The following is a 17,557-nucleotide window of genomic DNA, read 5'->3' as shown; positions in this document are numbered from 1 at the left end:
TTAAATGACGTCATCGATAATACTCAGTTTGTTGAATTCAGATGGCAATATGATAACGTCATAATATCCGATCAGCTATTATGACCTATAAAATCATATGTACAACTCATGTGCTTTCAGAATATGTAATAAAAATTGGGGGTCACCTTTCATCCTGAGGAAGTATAACTGGTTAAAAAAAGGTACAATTTTGACTCATTTTGACTGAAAATAGACAAAAACGCGCAAATGCACACGTATCTTAGATGTGCGCGTACTGCACTATTATTAGACGTAAAATTATTGAAAAAGAATGCAAATATGTCATTACAGTGTAAGAAATTTAAAATATGTCAAAAATTGTAATTTGAATCATCTGCACAAGCTGCGCGCGCGAAAATGCGCGTGCGACCTGAAAATTTGTGAAAAAGTTGAAATGGTCAGAATCACCTGAAACGTACACAAATTTAGTCAAAACGTGATTTTGAGCAAATTTAATTTTTAGCGCACGCGTACATGCGCGTAATGAACTGCAATTCGGACAGCACTGTACATATGGATAGTACTTGACATGATGTATACCTGTGTGAAGTTTCAACAAAAGAGGCCTAACGATGGTGAAGTTATGATCAATCAAAAAATTTGCTACGTAAAATGCAAAATTGCACGTAGATGAAGTCACGCGTGACTGATCACGCTGAAAAGCTTATTGTATCGATTCCACCCCAAGACTAATGATTGTTGAAGATATCATGTTGATCGGTTAAAGCAATCTTGAGATATCGTGGTCACAAAATTTGACACAAAGAAAGAAGAAAAAGAAAGAAAGAAAGAAAGATTCTGACAATAACAAGAGGTGATCCGCTAACGTTAGCGGATCACCAAAAAGAAAGAAAGATTCTGACAATAACAGGTGATCCGCTAACATTAGCGGATCACCAAAAAGAAGAAAGAAAGATTCTGACAACAAGAGGTGATCCGCTAACGTTAGCGGATCACCAAAAATACTATCTATAGTAACACATGGAAATCAGTATCTCACCTAGGCCTTACATTGTCAAATTCAGAGAAATCAAACATAATCTACCTACACAGAACTTACTTTTGTTTGGCATCGCACATAAAAAAAACGTGGAGACAGGTATCTAAAATAACATAAAACTAAAAGGATCCACTGAGTGTCGAGTAATTTTCGTAACATTCGGTACCTCCCGCATTTTATCGGAAATATTCGCCAGATTAATTATGAGCCTTGATTGGTATTCAGCTTGTGATCAAAGGTGTCGACGTGTACCGAGATTCTCTGTCACTTACCTCGGAAAACCATTCGATGCCATAGTAGCTACTTTCAGTAGCCACAAAAACACAGACATTACAAAAACTTCATATAGAAAAATTATAACACAACCATATCAAAAATATTAAAAAGCTATAAGTGCAAAATACAAAAGTTAAGATTATTACGACTTTTAAATTTTTACATTGAGATAAATATTTAAATTGGTAATAATTAATTTTTTTACACATTTTAATTCCATTATTTAAAAAAAAATTTAAGTAAAAATGTAATTTATTGAGTAATATACAGATCGATGGGAAAGAGGATTTTTTAAATTGTTCTGTATGGCAAAAATATTCGTCAATCTTCCCCCTATTTCTCAGGGTTTTTAGGCCTTTAGCAAATTTCATTAAAAGTTTATCTCTTCTCTCATCTAATCGTGTTAAGTTTAAGGCTTGTAATGCAATAGGATATGAAACATAATCTTGGCCAAATATTATTTTTAAAGCTCTTTTTTGTATCATCTCATTGGTTTGTAGTCAAGGATGTGTGCCACACTGGGCTAGCATAGTCTGTGATAGGCCTAATAAACAACAAGTAAATTTGTCTGAGTTGGTTGATATGCATACCAAACTTTTTTAAGCACTTTTTTTTCATGTACAGTATAAACAGCTGAATGACTTGCACAACATTTCATTTATGTGGGCATCCCACTTTAGATTATTACTCAAAAACTCCTAATAATTGGTGATCCGCTAACGTTAGCGGATCACCTCTTGTTATTGTCAGGATCATCATTGGTGATCCGCTCCGCTAGCGGATCACCTATTGTTATTGTCAGAGATCTTCTTTCCCATTTCTTGTTAGCACGATATCTAAAAATTGGCACGAGATTCATACATGGACGCTTCAACAAAGATTTACCTTGGCCTGGAATAGTCACAATAAGGTTTTCAAAGTGCGCAGTTATGCGTGATGTCATCTACGCGCATTTTTGCGTTTTTACATTAACGATCATATCAGCCTAACCAATTGCCATTTCGAAATCGTATTAATTGAGCATTAACTTCAAGTCAATGTTAAATGTAATTTACCCTAATTTTACGCGTGCACGTCATAACGTGTGCGTACGCGTGCGTCAAACTTTTAAAATGCTCGAAATCATATTTAGATTAAATTAGAGCACGTTTCAGGCCATTTTGAGCATTTCAAATTTTTTTGAAATTTACCACTACGCGTGCGCATTTTTACGCGCGCAGCACGTATGGAAGCTAGAAATTAATTTTGGGTTCCTGACATTGTTTTGACAAGTTTCCAATCTTTTCAATCACTCTATGGCTAATAACAATGCCGTACGCACGCATCAAACATAGTGACCTTTGAGCGCATTTGTGCCGATATACAGTGAAATTTTGCTAAAATCAGGCCTAATTTTAAACAGTTACAGCTCTTTAGGATGAAAGGTGACCCCCAAATTTTATTACATATTCTGAAAGCACATGAGTAGTAAATATGATTTTACAGGTCATAATGGATGATCAGACATTATGACGTCATCATATTGCCATCTGAATTCAACAAACTGAATATTATCGATGACCTCAATTTAACAAATGCGTATTTGAGCGTATCTCGCTTATTCTTGATCGATTGTCTTCAAACTTTGAGTATGTTGTAGCTGAGGCAATTCTCTTTCATATATGTGGCATTTTTTTACATTTTGATGACGACATCATGGTCAAAATAATGGGTTTTTCTTACCCCCACATCTTTCTTTCATCCAGCCCTTGATGACCCTATAATCACCTTCATCAGTCGTGATTTCTGAATCATATTTAGTGGGTATAAAGTTCAGGTCATGGTTTAATGTTATGTACATTATATATTTGTGCGCGCGTAATAACGCGAGCGTTCGTGTGCGTCAAAATTAATATATGCTTTATATCATGTCTTTTTTTAAATCAGTTATAGCTCCTTAGGATGAAAGGTGACCCCTAACTTTTATTACATATTCTGAAAGCACATGAGCTGTAGATATGATTTTATATATCATAATAATTATGCTAAAATCAGGCCTATTTTTAATCAGTTATATCTCCTTACGTTGAAAGGTGACCCTTAATTTTTAATGTGCATTTGAGCGTATCTCCCTTATTCTTGATCAATTGTCTTCCAACCCCCCTCATCTTTCTTTCCTTAAAACTTTGATGAGCCCATTTCATCTTAACCATTCATCATTTCTGAATCATATTAAGTGTGCATAATCTTCAGGTCAATGTTGAATGTCATGTACCTTAATTTTTCTTTCGCGCTTTTTAGCGTGCACGTACGCGTGCGTTAAAATTTATGTATGCATAAAAATATCAATATTTTAAATCAGTTATAGCTCCTTAGAATGAAAGGTAACCCCCAATTTTTATTACATATTCTGAAAGCACATGAGTTGTAGATAGGATTTTATAGATGATAATGGCTGATCGGACATTGTGACGTCATAATATTGCCATTTAAATTAAAGACAAAACTGAATTTTTATTTTACGACTCGTTGGAACGTATTTCGCTTATTCTTGATTGTCTCCCATCTGTGAGTATGTTATAGCTGAAACAATTCTCTATCGGACGCGTACATATATTTTTTATATTGATCACGTCAGCATGGTCTAAAAGAATGAATTTTTGTAGCCTTTTTATCTCACATGCTTAAAAGATGTATAAAAAAAAATGAAAAATACAATCTAGAGAGGGCGGCAGACTGTATTTCGACGCTATCAGACTGATATAGGTCATATGAAGGGAAAATTCGTGTGGCATTACTAACAGGCGGTTTTAAAAAAACTTGACAATGTTTAATTTTGTGTGCCATTACCGTACACGAACACATTGCAACGTGGGCGTGTGTTAAAATTTGAAAATTCTTAATATCATATTCAGATAGTTTAAAGAACGTTTCAGGTCATTTTTAGAATTCCAAAACTTTCCATGAATTATGCGCCGTACGTTCATTTCCACGCACACAGCACGTACTAAGGCTAGTAATTACGTTTTGTTACATATTTTGTGTTCCTGACACTGTATTCATATCAGGAGTCACTCTTTGTGCAATTACCATGCTCATGGGCGTCAAGATGTGCGCGTACACATGCGCAAGTCTTTTAAATTGCTCAAAATTATTCTTTTTTTAAAAACTAATTACAGCATATTTTAGCATAATATGAAACTTTTCAATCAGCACTGCGCGCGCTTCCTGAGGGTCAAAGTACGGCGGATCACCGAATTCTCTTCCTTAGTGACGAGTTAAAATCTAGTTTTATTTTATTTACTTCACAATACGTTATTATTATTAATAGTTAAGATTTGGAAATCAGGTACAATTTTAGTAAAAGAGATATTCATACATTCACTTTATTCTGGATGGATTGCCATTTTGTTTTCAGTTGACCAACGCGAGAGTTCATTTAACTGTTCTTGTAAAGTAGACAACTAATTTTTTTCTATATACCTCACACAAAGTTAAATCGTCTATGTACTTCAAGCAGTTATCATAATTACTAAGAAAATCATTAACTAAAACTTGAAAAATCATTGATCCCAGTTTCGTATCTTGTGGAACACCACAAGTTAATCCTTGCCATTCAGAGAAACCACCGTCATATGAAACACGTTGTTTCCTTTCCGAAAGAAAATCACATATCCATGGAATTAATTCATGTTGTGCTCTGATGGCGATCAGTTTGTTTATAGCAATTGTGTGGTTTATTAGATCGAACGCTTTCCTGCAATCAATTGCAACAAGGGTAGCAACGTTATTTGGCAAATCCAAACCACTGTGAATGAAATGCATTAGGCTAGTAAGGTAATGGCTAGTAGAAGAATTCTTGCAATTACAAATTGTCTTTAATCAAGATATGGGGCTATCTGTGGACGTAACCAATTCATAACTAGATTTGAACTCGTCACTGAGGACGAGTTAGGTGATCCGCCGCTCTTTGACCCTCATTAAGATCACGCGGTGCTGATTGAAAAGTGTCATAATATGCTAAAATATGCTGTAATTAGTTTTTTAAAAAAGAATAATTTTGAGCATTTTAAAAGATTTACGCATGTGTACATGTACGTCTTGACGCCCGTGAGCACGGTAATAGCACAAAGAGTGACTCCTGATATGAATAATGTGTCAAGAACACAAAGTAGGCCTATGTAACAAAACGTGATTTACAGCTTTAATATGTGCTGTGTGCGTGGAAATGAACGTACGGCGGGTAAATTATGGAAAGTTTTGAAATGCTGAAAATGACCCGAAACGTTCTTTAATCTATCTGAATAGTAATATGGAGAATTTTCAAATTTTAACAGACACGCACGTCACCATGTGTGCGTGTACAGTAATAGCACACGAAATTAAACATTGTCAAGTGTATTTAAAACCGCCTGTTAGTTGGTAATGCCACACGAACTTTCCCTTCACATAACCTATATATATTAGTCTGATAGCGTCGAAATACAGTCTGCCGCCCTCACTCTGTTCTATTATTTTACATCTTTTAAGAATGAGAGATAAAATGGCTCCAAAAATTCATTCTTTTTGACCATGTTGACGTGATCAAAATGAAAAATAAAGGGACACGTCTTCAAGAGAATTGATTTAGCTAAAACATACTCACAGGTGGGAGACAATAAATCAAGAATAAGCGAGATACGTTCAAACGAGTATAAACATAATGGCATCATAAATAAAAATTCAGTTTTTAATTCAAATGGCAATATGATGACGTCACAATGTCCGATCAGCCATTATGAAGTAAAAAATCGTATCTACAACTCATGTGCTTTCAGTTTATGTAATAAAAATTGGGGGTCACCTTTCATCCTAACGAGCTATAAATGATTAAAAATATTCATGGTTTTATGCATATATAAATGTAGACGCACGCGTACGTAAACGCTAAAAAGCGCGAACGGAAAATTAAGGTACATAACATTCAACCTTGACCTGAAGCTTATGCTCACCTAATATGATTTAGAAATGACGAATGGTTAAGATTATATGGGGTCATCAACGTTTTAAAGAAAGAGAAATGAGGGGGTCAGAAAAAACAATTTTTTTGACCATGATGACATCATCAAAATGTAAGAAGGAGTCAAATATATGAAAGAGAATTGTCTCAGCTATAACATACTCAAAGTTGGAAGACGATCGACCAAGGATAAGCGAGATACGCTCAAATGCGTATTTTAAGAAATGACGTCATAGCTTTAATTCACTTTCTTTGAATTCAGATGCCAATATGATGACGTCACAATGTCCAATCAGCCATTTTGATCTATAAAATCATACTTACAACTTATGTGCTTTCAGAATATGTAATAAAAATTGGGGGTCACCTTTCAACCTAAGGAGCTATAACTGATTAAAAATAGGTCTGATTTTAGCATAATTTCACTGTATAGCGGCAAAATACGCGCAAAGATACCTATGTTTGATGCGCACATACGGCATTGCTATTGGCCAAAAGATGACTGAAAAGAATGCAAATTTGTGAAAACAATGTCAGGAACCCAAAATATGTATAACAACGTAATTTCTAGCTTTCGTTAAGTGCTACGCACGTAAAAATGCGCGCGCGTAGTGGAAAATTCAAAAAAAAATTTGAAATGCTCAAAATGTCCTAAAACGTACTTTAATGTAGTCAAAAAGTGATTTTAAGCATTTTGAAATTTTGACGCACGCGTGCGTGCGCGTTAATAAGCGCACGCGTAAAATTAGGGTACTGTACATTCAACATTAACCCAATGTTAATGCTCACTTAATACGATTTCGAAATGGCAATTGGTTAGGCTGATATGATCGATAATGTAAAAACGCAAAATTGCGCGTAGATGACGTCACGCATGACTGAGCGCTTTGAAAAGCTTACCATGACTATTCCAGACCAAGCCAAATGTTCGCTGACAGCGAATTTTGTGTAACTCGTGGCATTTTTTGAGATATCGTGCGAACAGAAAAGGGGAGAAAGAAAGAAGAATAAGAAAAAAAAGATGATGATGATGATCCTGACAATAACAAGAGGTGATCCGCTAGTGTAGCGGATCACCAATAAAGTCTTCAAGTACCAGAACATAAATGGGTGTAATGGAAATAGGACGAATTTGATTAAGACTTACGGTACCATTCTCCTTGGGAATGGGTGTGATAGTGGCCTCTTTCCATCTTATCGGTAACTTCCCATTGCAAGTGAATTATTAAAAATATTCACTAATATACAGCTAATTCGAACGCGAAGGTTTTTATTAATCGTGGGGGAAGATCGACAGGAGATGTAGCTTTATTACAATTGAGTTTCTTTAAACGGTTGTACACATCCCAAAATGTTAACGTAGGTGAGGGCGATTTATTTGGTAAGTACGTCGCTAACTCGTTTTTTTGTAACAGCTCAAACTGTTGACAGATCTCAGATAATTTAGAGTTGATCATTTTGCGAATTTCCTCAGGATCTGATTCATCTATGTTTATATTTAATGTAGTATTTTTACATTTACCCTGTAGCAAAACATAAACGTCCTATCTTATGTCTGACTTCATTAAAATCACCGCAAGTAATAAAACCAGCTCTTGGTGATCTGGATCTAGTAATATCAACTGATTTGCGGAGGTATTGCATATGGACAAAATGGGAATTTAGAGCCTGACCAGGGCTGTGACACACAACACACATAAGTATAGCTGAAATTTTCTGGGGCGTACACCCTAATTCATCAGGAACTGGTAAATAATAATAATAATAATAATACACCACATAATTTCTGGTTGTCCTAAGTTAGCACCATCACAATACCTGACACGCCACAATAATATAATTAGGTTAATACACTATAAAATAGGACTTAACAAATGATTCAATATCTGTGCGCAACACTGGTACCAACATCATCCTAGCCCTGGAAGAAAATGCTAACGCAAAGTTATTATGACTTCACTATCCATACAGACAACACAGTCCGGCACAATTGCCCCGACATTATATATATATATTGACAAGTCAAATAGTAGTTTCATGATGACTCTGACATGTCCATTGGTCTAGTAATATATTTATCGTTCTATATTTAAGAAATGATGCTGATTCACATATCTACTTGTAATAGAATATCAAAAATGGACCACAGACATCCAAAGATGCCTTAGCCGCCTTGATGGTATAATTCTACTTAATACGGATGAGTTAACCCAAGATTTGTGTAAACACTAGAATTTATTGAGAAGTAAGTAGTACTCCTTAAACCCTGTCGCATTGCTTTGATTTTGACAAAGATAAAGGCTAGCTTTGCACTTAAATTTAAATGCACAGTAGATATTTCCTGAGCAACTACAGGTAGTAGGCTAATTGTCGACACATTCTGCTGCGCATTGTACTTACCTATTATTGGTGATCCGCAACTGAGTGCGGATCACCTCTTGTTATTGTCAGAGATCTTCTTACTTCATCATCTTTTTTTTAATTCTACCTTTCCTTCCATTTTTGTGCACACGATATCTCAAATTTGCCGCGAGCAAGGAAAATGCGCGCTTCAATGAACATTTGGTTTGCCCTGGAATATTCACAATAAGGTTTTCAATGTGCTCAGTCATACGTGACGTCATCTACACGCAATTTTGCGTTTTTACATTATCGATCATATCAGACTAACAAATTACCATTTCGAAATCGTTTTAAGTGAGCATTAACTTCAGGTTAATGTTAAATGTAATGTACCCTAATTTTACGTGTGCACTTCATAACACGCTCGTACGCGTGCATCAAAATTTTAAAATGATCAAAATCACCTTTTAACTAAAGGAGAGCACGTTTCAGGCCATTCTGAGTATTTCAACATTCTTCTAATTTTCGGAACCGCGCGCGCATTTTTACGCACGCAGTTCGTACGGAAGCTGGATATTTTGGTTTTTTTTACAAGTTTTGGGTTCCTGACACTGTATTCACATATTTCCATTCTATTTTTGGTAATCTTAGGGCCAATGGCAATGTTCTACGTGCGCATATAACATACAAATCCTTGTGTGTGTTTTTGTCGACCTAAAGCGAAAATATATTTCTTTTCTCAAAACGTTGATGACGTCATATCATCTTAACCATTCGTCATTTCTGAATAATATTAAATGAGTAAATCTTTTAAAATGCTCAAAATTCTTTTTTTAACAAACTAAATTAGCGTATTTTGCCATTATCAGCATTTAATTATTGTTCAATCCGCCACGCGCACACTTCCTCTTGGGTCAAAGTGCGGCGGATCACCTAACTTGTCCTCAGTGACGAGTTCAAATCTAGTTGTTATTTTTCTTGAGCAACATTCCCTTAGTTAAACTTTTCATGTGGTTAAGATAATAATAAGAGAGTTTGCATTCGATTCTGTTATAGTCAAACAGTATTGTACTACAAGTAGTTATTGTTGGAAGTGGAAGAAGGCTAAAAAGGCTTGCTCGTGCTACATAATACTGTAGACCTTTCTCTTGATATATATGTTTTGGCAGTGTTCATTGTGCATAAAGTTTTTGTTTTTATCATTATGCCTCTGTAACTTCCTTCAGTTTCACAATTATTTTGTGAAGCAGGTATGCCAGAAGTGTATGTACTGTGTAAAAATTTGGTACAGACATATACAACAGATCGTATTTCAACTTATAAAGTTGATAAAATAGTAGAATGCCATCCTGCATATTCATTCCATATGTAGCATAATTAATCAACATATTATAGTAATTATTTCTACAATAAATTAACTCCTTTAAAAATATAATATAAATACCATGTACCTAATTCAATTTACACATTTCAATTAAAATTCACAAATTAAGTTCTTTATAAATTTAAATCAGGATGAAAAGATTGGAAGTAATACAAGAATGAATACATTGATAATAATAATAATAATAATAACAATAATAATAACCATAATAATAATAATTATAATAATGGTTATGTTAGGCGTGATCGACAAATTATTCAAAACGACAAGAACGCGTTCAGCTAAACGGTGCTATGCCAAACGCGTCTGGCAAATCAATCGTCGTAATTAAAACAACTTTATGAATATTCATTAGCTAGCTCCACCGTTCACAAGACGCGTCTGAACGGTTCGAACCATCACGAGACGCGTCTGAACGGTTCGAACCGTCTTAACGGTTTGCGGAGGCTTTTGTTATTGTTAATAGCCCATCGTTCGAACCGTCCAGACGCGTCTGAACTTGCGTCTGAAATATTAATATTATTTTTTTTGCAGCCAGAATTACATATTTTACATCTACACTATATTTTACATCTACCATGGAAACATCCAAATCCTTTCCAGAACCTATTGGCATTTTTATTAAATACATGAATCAGTTTTATTGTCATTCGTTGTAAATTTCAAATACGTGTTAAACATAAACTGCCTAAAAATACAAATAATAAATATAATCAGGGGTGGATCCAGTAGGCCTATGTGGGCAATACCTGTGTTATTTGCCTGAAGAAGGCAGTAAACGGCAAGTGCCGTGCTCACCGCTTCAACAATAAACCCAGTCGTCTGTAATCACTTGTTTTCTTTAAAATATTGTACATACTGTAATTTAAATCAACATTTTGTCAAATTAAACTATGTTGTTACCAAAAAAGTGTTTCCTTTCATTTGTACTTGTTTTGTTGCATATTATGATTTATTTATTTATTCTGCCTTTAACGTGATAACACTTTCAGTGACACAAAAAAGTAGAACAAAAACAAACATAAAAAAAAATATACAGAAACTTAACTAAAATAAAAAAGAACCAATTCAAATGAATTAAAAAGAAGGCAAGAGAACAGAGGGTGGTCAAACTTGTATGCAAGACGTTCATAAAGCGGGTAAACGTTCAGACTTGAGTATAGGGAAGATGCCAAGAGGGCGTCTAGACGCGTTTTACGATGCATGCACTCGGCCGTATTAAAAGGGGAGGAGCAAAGTCCAAACGGAATATCGGCGTCCAAAAGGTGCCCTATCCAAACGGTGTTTTCAGACGCGTTTTGGTGTAACAAGAGAAAACGCGTCTGGACGCAGATTTGTCGTTTGGAATAATTTGTCGATCGCAACTTGCGTAAATTTGTATGTTTTTAAAACCTTGTTTTGCTCTTATGCCGTAGTCATCTATACAAAAGAAAAATGCAAGGAAAGCCACCGGAGGTCAATGTAGCAAAAATCAAAAATGCTTATTATTTTCAATAATATACATAGCATTAATTATAATCTTTAATTCTTTTTTGCAAACTTGGACAGATTTTTTAAACTTACTTGCTTAATTTGCTTTATGTACTTTGTATACTTTTTTTGTTAATGTATATGTCGGTTTTTAAATAAAGTGGAAGAAAAAACAAAATTGTATGTTTTATTATTTGTACTTGTATCTTATTATGTGTTTCAGCTAGGCCCATTGCCTTAATTGGTTCCACCACTGTTATTCTATCCTATGTAGAGTAATAAAAATATATATACATTCAATCTGGACGTAGGATAAACATTCAACATATAGAAACTTACATTCAAATAAATGCTGAAAGTAATAAAATAACAATTATTATTAATAAAAATAATACAATTATTATTTTTATCATTATTAAATAATCACTACTAAACATCAATATCTATATACACATATAATTGAATGTAGCTATACTACTGAACAAATATCAATTTTGTCTATTAATATCTTTTGCGGGTGTTTCCAGGATATTCCGACTGTGAAAGAATTCACATAGACCTCAGTTAGATGTTGGTTACTCTGTATCAAGCACTTTAATGATCATCTTAACACATTCAAAATCATAATGACAAGTGTTAAAACATAGAACAAATTAACTAATAAATCAATCTATCTGGTCGTCGCATTCAAATTGATGGATAGAGTATGTATAGGGTGTCCAGAGGTAGCTTCCATACTGTGTGCCACGATAACGCTACCGCGCGCCCATCGCTAGGCACGCGCTATACTAACGCGGTGTTTCTCGTTACTGGTAAACAATTTTGATTACTAATTAGTGATGATAATAAATGAGCTATGAAAACAATTCTTTGATTGTCTATAATTTTACCTATTTCTCTGTAATATCAAAGATTCAATATTTCCATAATGTCAAATCAGTTACGTGAAAATTAGGCCCGAAGAGAGCAAACCTATCTAGCGCGTACAGCTGCACATCAATACAGAACCACCCATGGTCAGGGCCATGCTTGTTTTCCTTCCGGTTTCTGTATATGAGCCTCTCACAACCTAATAATTTTTTTTGCTCCTACGCCTAAACAAAATAGTTCTACGTGACATGTCAAATTCACTCTGCACATGTTTTTTTCTAAGTACTAAAAAAACGGTTTTTTCTTGATTTGGGGCATTTATAATTCGATTTCAGTCTAGTGAAAACCCATAAATATGAAAAAGTACCTGTTTTTTCCATTTTTGAAGGAATTTTTTGAAAATTTTAACAGGCTCACATACAGAAATATCAATAAACCTTTATGACGTAATTTTAAACGAATCGTATTTGAGCTTAGTCCAGAAACGCAGCATTCACGGTTCAATGATTTTGAAACAATGGATTTGATTGGTCGAACCAAACAGCGTGCCCAAATTTTTCCACTGCTGTACACAGCGCTTCGCATCGACCACGAGGAAAAACCGAGCGAGCGCTGTGAGTGTGAGCGATGTTTACGAAGGATTACTGTTGAATCTCGTAAAATTTGCTTCTGTACAATTATTGATCATATTGAATTTACAAAGAGAAGGCCCATTATTTAAACTTAGTGTCATGTCCATAATTAATTTTAAAGATAGATATTTAGTTGATAATCACTGGACTTTCCGAACGTGTCTAGGCCTAGACCCATCCATGCCTGTACTTTTCTCCGTACCGTACTACACTAGGGCCCGGGGCCAACTTTATTTTTGAGGCTGATTTCTCGCCAGTTTTCTTAGGCCCTGGTTAATTAGTTATTACAGATTGAATTTTTAGTTGACAAAAATGTTCTCTATGGACATCGGACATTAATTTATGTTTCATTAACCTTTATTTGTTCATATTTCTTTCAGGACAAACGGATTAGAATGGATCTGCCAATACCAAATTATAATTTTATTAAATGTGAATGAACATGAATAAAAATTAAAATAGGCCTACATGTAGTGGTTCTGTAAATTTGTGCAGTTTACTATACAGTGATATTAATTACAGTAGGAATAAATGAGTATGGTACCCATTAAAATTATTATTCTTCGTAGACTTTGTGACACATCACATCAATCATATTTAAAATTAATACAAATAAATAAGACGACACACACATTTCTTTATTGTTTGAATAATTGTGGTGATTCCCTTAATAGTATATAAAAGAAGAGTATATTTTGTTGTAAAATGAAATCAATAAATTCTGGCTTCAAAAAACGATCGCCTTGGCCTACACGAACTCCGTACTACTTAATCTTTCCATATTTAAAATTAGTACAAATAAATAAGACGACACACACATTTCTTTATTGTTTGAATAATTGTGGTGATTCCCTTAATAATATATAAAAGAAGAGTATATTTTGTTGTAAAATGAAATCAATATATTCTGGCTTCAAAAAACGATCGCCCTGGCCTACACGAACTCCGTACTACTTCTTTCCATCTTCAACACACTGCCTACCACCGTTGTGAAGGGCCGTCGTGTCACGTGCTGCTAATTTGCATATAACATCGTCAAAAAACATCTCTTATTTTATTCAAATCAAACAATATTTCGTCAATGAAATTAGTTTATTAACATTATATTTTAAATAAAGATTCCATAAATGTATTTATTTGTATTCTGATGGCATTAATTATACAATTAATTAACACCTAATATGTGACATTCTGTACAGTCACCGATAGAGGGCGCTATTTATTTACCTTGTCCGTGGCCAAAATCACTAATTTCCCCCATTTTTCTGGGGCCATAACTCTGGAAGTAAACATCAACAAATCGTAATTTTTGCTTTTATGAAATATTGAAAGTAAATACTATCCACCTGTAAAAGAATTAATTGCAAGTCGGATGTTTAGAATTCTTATCGGACACCCTAGTATGTAGAGATTAACAATGTTTGTTACTAAATTAAAACTAAAATGACATTAAAACATTAAATAAATATTATCATGATTAAAATACCACTTTATATTTTTAAAAAAATAATAATAGTCTATCTAGTACAGTATACGCCTTTTCCTAATCTACACCATTATATGACTGAAAAAAATTGAAAAATTTTGTTGACCTCTGAAATCAAGATTGAAAATAAAAGCCTATCTCAGTAGTGTATTAAAATAGGTATATGCATTACAGTGATGTAGTACTAGTAATATTCGGAACTAGCATTGTTTTAGTTACCATATGAGAGTTTCCTGTGTTAAAAACATGATTTACTATACTATACCTCTTTATAAAACATAACCTGTACTTTGTAATAAGAGGAATATGTATATTATCGCTACTTGGAACAGTAACAACTCGAAAGTCCTATGCTACTGCACTGTAATGCATTGGCCTATTTTAATACACTACTAAGATAGGCTTTTCTTTTTCAATCTTGATTTCAGAGGTCAAAAAAATTTTTCAATTTTTTTTCAATCATATAGTGGTGTAGACGGGTCTTTTAAGAACATTTTCCTGGAAACACTTTTTGGATACGACGCCCCGTTATGGAGTTATGATTTTTTAAATAACATGATGTAAGAAAATCAGCCCAAAAGCTTATCTTATTTCTGTTGGTTACGCACCGCTGATTCAAAATGTTTGTCATCACTTCAAGATGTCTACCGATTCGTGAAAAAGGCGTATTCAACCATGATTTAACAGTGAACTGTAATTATAACGTTTTCATCTTTAACTATCTCTAGTTTAATTCATTGTGATACACACTTACTGTATCTCAGCATCTATCTAAAATATGTAAATGATTTAAATACTAAAAAGTTATAAAAGAAAACATATTAGGGTACTTACCTGTGAAAGAATTCACATAGACCTCAGTTAGATGTTGGTTACTCTGTATCAAGCACTTTAATGATGATGAGCTCAATGCCAGAGGCCCAACCTCAACCAGGTCATGTGACTTTCCACAGGTCCTTGGATGTTGAAATTTAATAGGGGCCTACTTTTCTGTGCAGGTAATTAATATATATACACACTTTATACAAATAATTTACAAATTAAATTAAATTATGTTTGTCGCAAGTATAAATACTGTACATTCAATGCGGACGCGTAGAATAAATAATTAACATATTATAGAATTAAATAGAAATAAGTACCATATAATAAAAATTTTAAAAATGTTTTACTTAATTCATTACTAAGTGAGCATTTTTGCTTTATCACTCTTATGTTATGGTGCAAATAGGGTATATATATAATATATTTTATCTCAAGATATAACGATCAGAGTATAGATATAATTATGGAATGTGCCACCTGCTTATTCATTGCAGACGTAGCATAAATATACAACATATTATAGTAATTATCAATAAAATAAGTATTTCAAAATATAATTATCTATTACTACATTACTAATTCTATTTACACATTTAAATTAAAATTTACAAGTTTAATTAATGTTATTATATATTTAAACATAATGAAAGGATTGAAAGTACTAAAAGAATAAAACATTAATAACAAGATAATCTGAGCTTACAAACTCTCACCCCGTATCTTTGTATATAGTCGATGCACTCGATCCGCTGGTTGTTGTATTATAGACGTGTATTATTGCCAGTTATACATATCAGATGAAATGTAGCCGTGGGCAGTAAAGGTGTAAATCTTAATATAAGTGTAAAGTTACTGTAATTGAATGTATGGGGCCCAAATCTCCTCTTCTTTGTTTTTTTATTATTATTATTATTTGTTATTTTTATTATTTGTTCATCTATAGAATACTTTTTTCATATTTTATAAATTATTTTCCACAATTATTATTTTTTATTAGGAGAGATGGGAAGTAGTACAAGTATTAAAAAAACTAGATTTGAACTCGTCACTGAGGACGAGTTAGGTGATCCGCCGCACTTTGACCCTCATTAAGATCACGCGGTGCTGATTGAAAAGTGTCATAATATGCTAAAATATGCTGTAATTAATTGATATTTTACTATATGCTGTCTCTTATACACATCTAGATGTGTATAAGAGACAGCTTCTGTTCTATTTCTTTACATCTTTTAAGAATGAGAGATAAAAGAGCTCCAAAAATTAATTCTTTTTCACCATGCTGACGTGATGAAAATAAAAAAAATAAAGGGACACGTCTGAAAGAGAATTGATTTAGCTATAATATACTCACAGGTGGGAGACAATCAAGATAAGCGAGATATGTTCAAACGAGTATAAAAAGTAATAATGTCATAAAAAAAATTGAGTTTTTTCTTAATTTAAGTGGCAATATGATGACGTCACAATGTCCGATCAGCCATTATGATATATAAAATCGTATCTACAACTCATATGCTCTCAGAATATGTAATAAAAATTGGGGGTCACCTTTCATCCTAAGGAGCTATGTTTGATTATAAATAGGTATAATTATAAGCATATGTCATATTTGACGCACGCGTACGCGCACGTTAAGACGCGCAAACAAAAAAGTAAGATACCTAACATTCAACCTTGACCTCAAGTATAAGCCCATTTAATATTATTCAGAAATGACAAGCGGTTAAGATGATATGATGTAATCAACGTTTTGAGAAAAAAAAAAATAATTTTTTCTTGTTTTTTAATTCAGATGGCAATATGGTGACGTCACAATGTCCAATCAGCTATTATGATATATAAAATCGTATCTACAATTCATGTGCTCTCAGAATATGTAATAAAAATTGGGGGTCACCTTTCATCCTAAGGAGCTATGTTTGATTATAAATAGGTATAATTATAAGCATATGTCATATTTGTCACACGCGTACGCGCACGTTAAGACGTGCAAACAAAAAAGTAAGATACCTAACATTCAACCTTGACCTCAAGTATAAGCCCATTTAATATCATTCAGAAATGACAAACGGTTAAGATGATATGACGTCATCAACGTTTTGAGAAAAAAAATATTAATTTTTTCTTGTTTTTTAATTTAGATGGCAATATGATGACGTCACAATGTCCGATCAGCTATTATGATATATAAAATCATATCTACAGCTCATGTGCTTTCAGAATATGTAATAAAAATTGGGGGTCACCTTTTATCCTAAGGAGCTATAACTGA

This window comes from Anneissia japonica, unplaced genomic scaffold (genome assembly GCF_011630105.1).
Source record: "Anneissia japonica isolate Jap-2015-1 unplaced genomic scaffold, ASM1163010v1 scaffold287866_len144376_cov102, whole genome shotgun sequence".
Taxonomy (NCBI): domain Eukaryota; kingdom Metazoa; phylum Echinodermata; class Crinoidea; order Comatulida; family Comatulidae; genus Anneissia; species Anneissia japonica.
The sequence above is the reverse complement of the archived record's forward strand: the minus strand, read 5'-3'. Positions refer to the sequence as shown.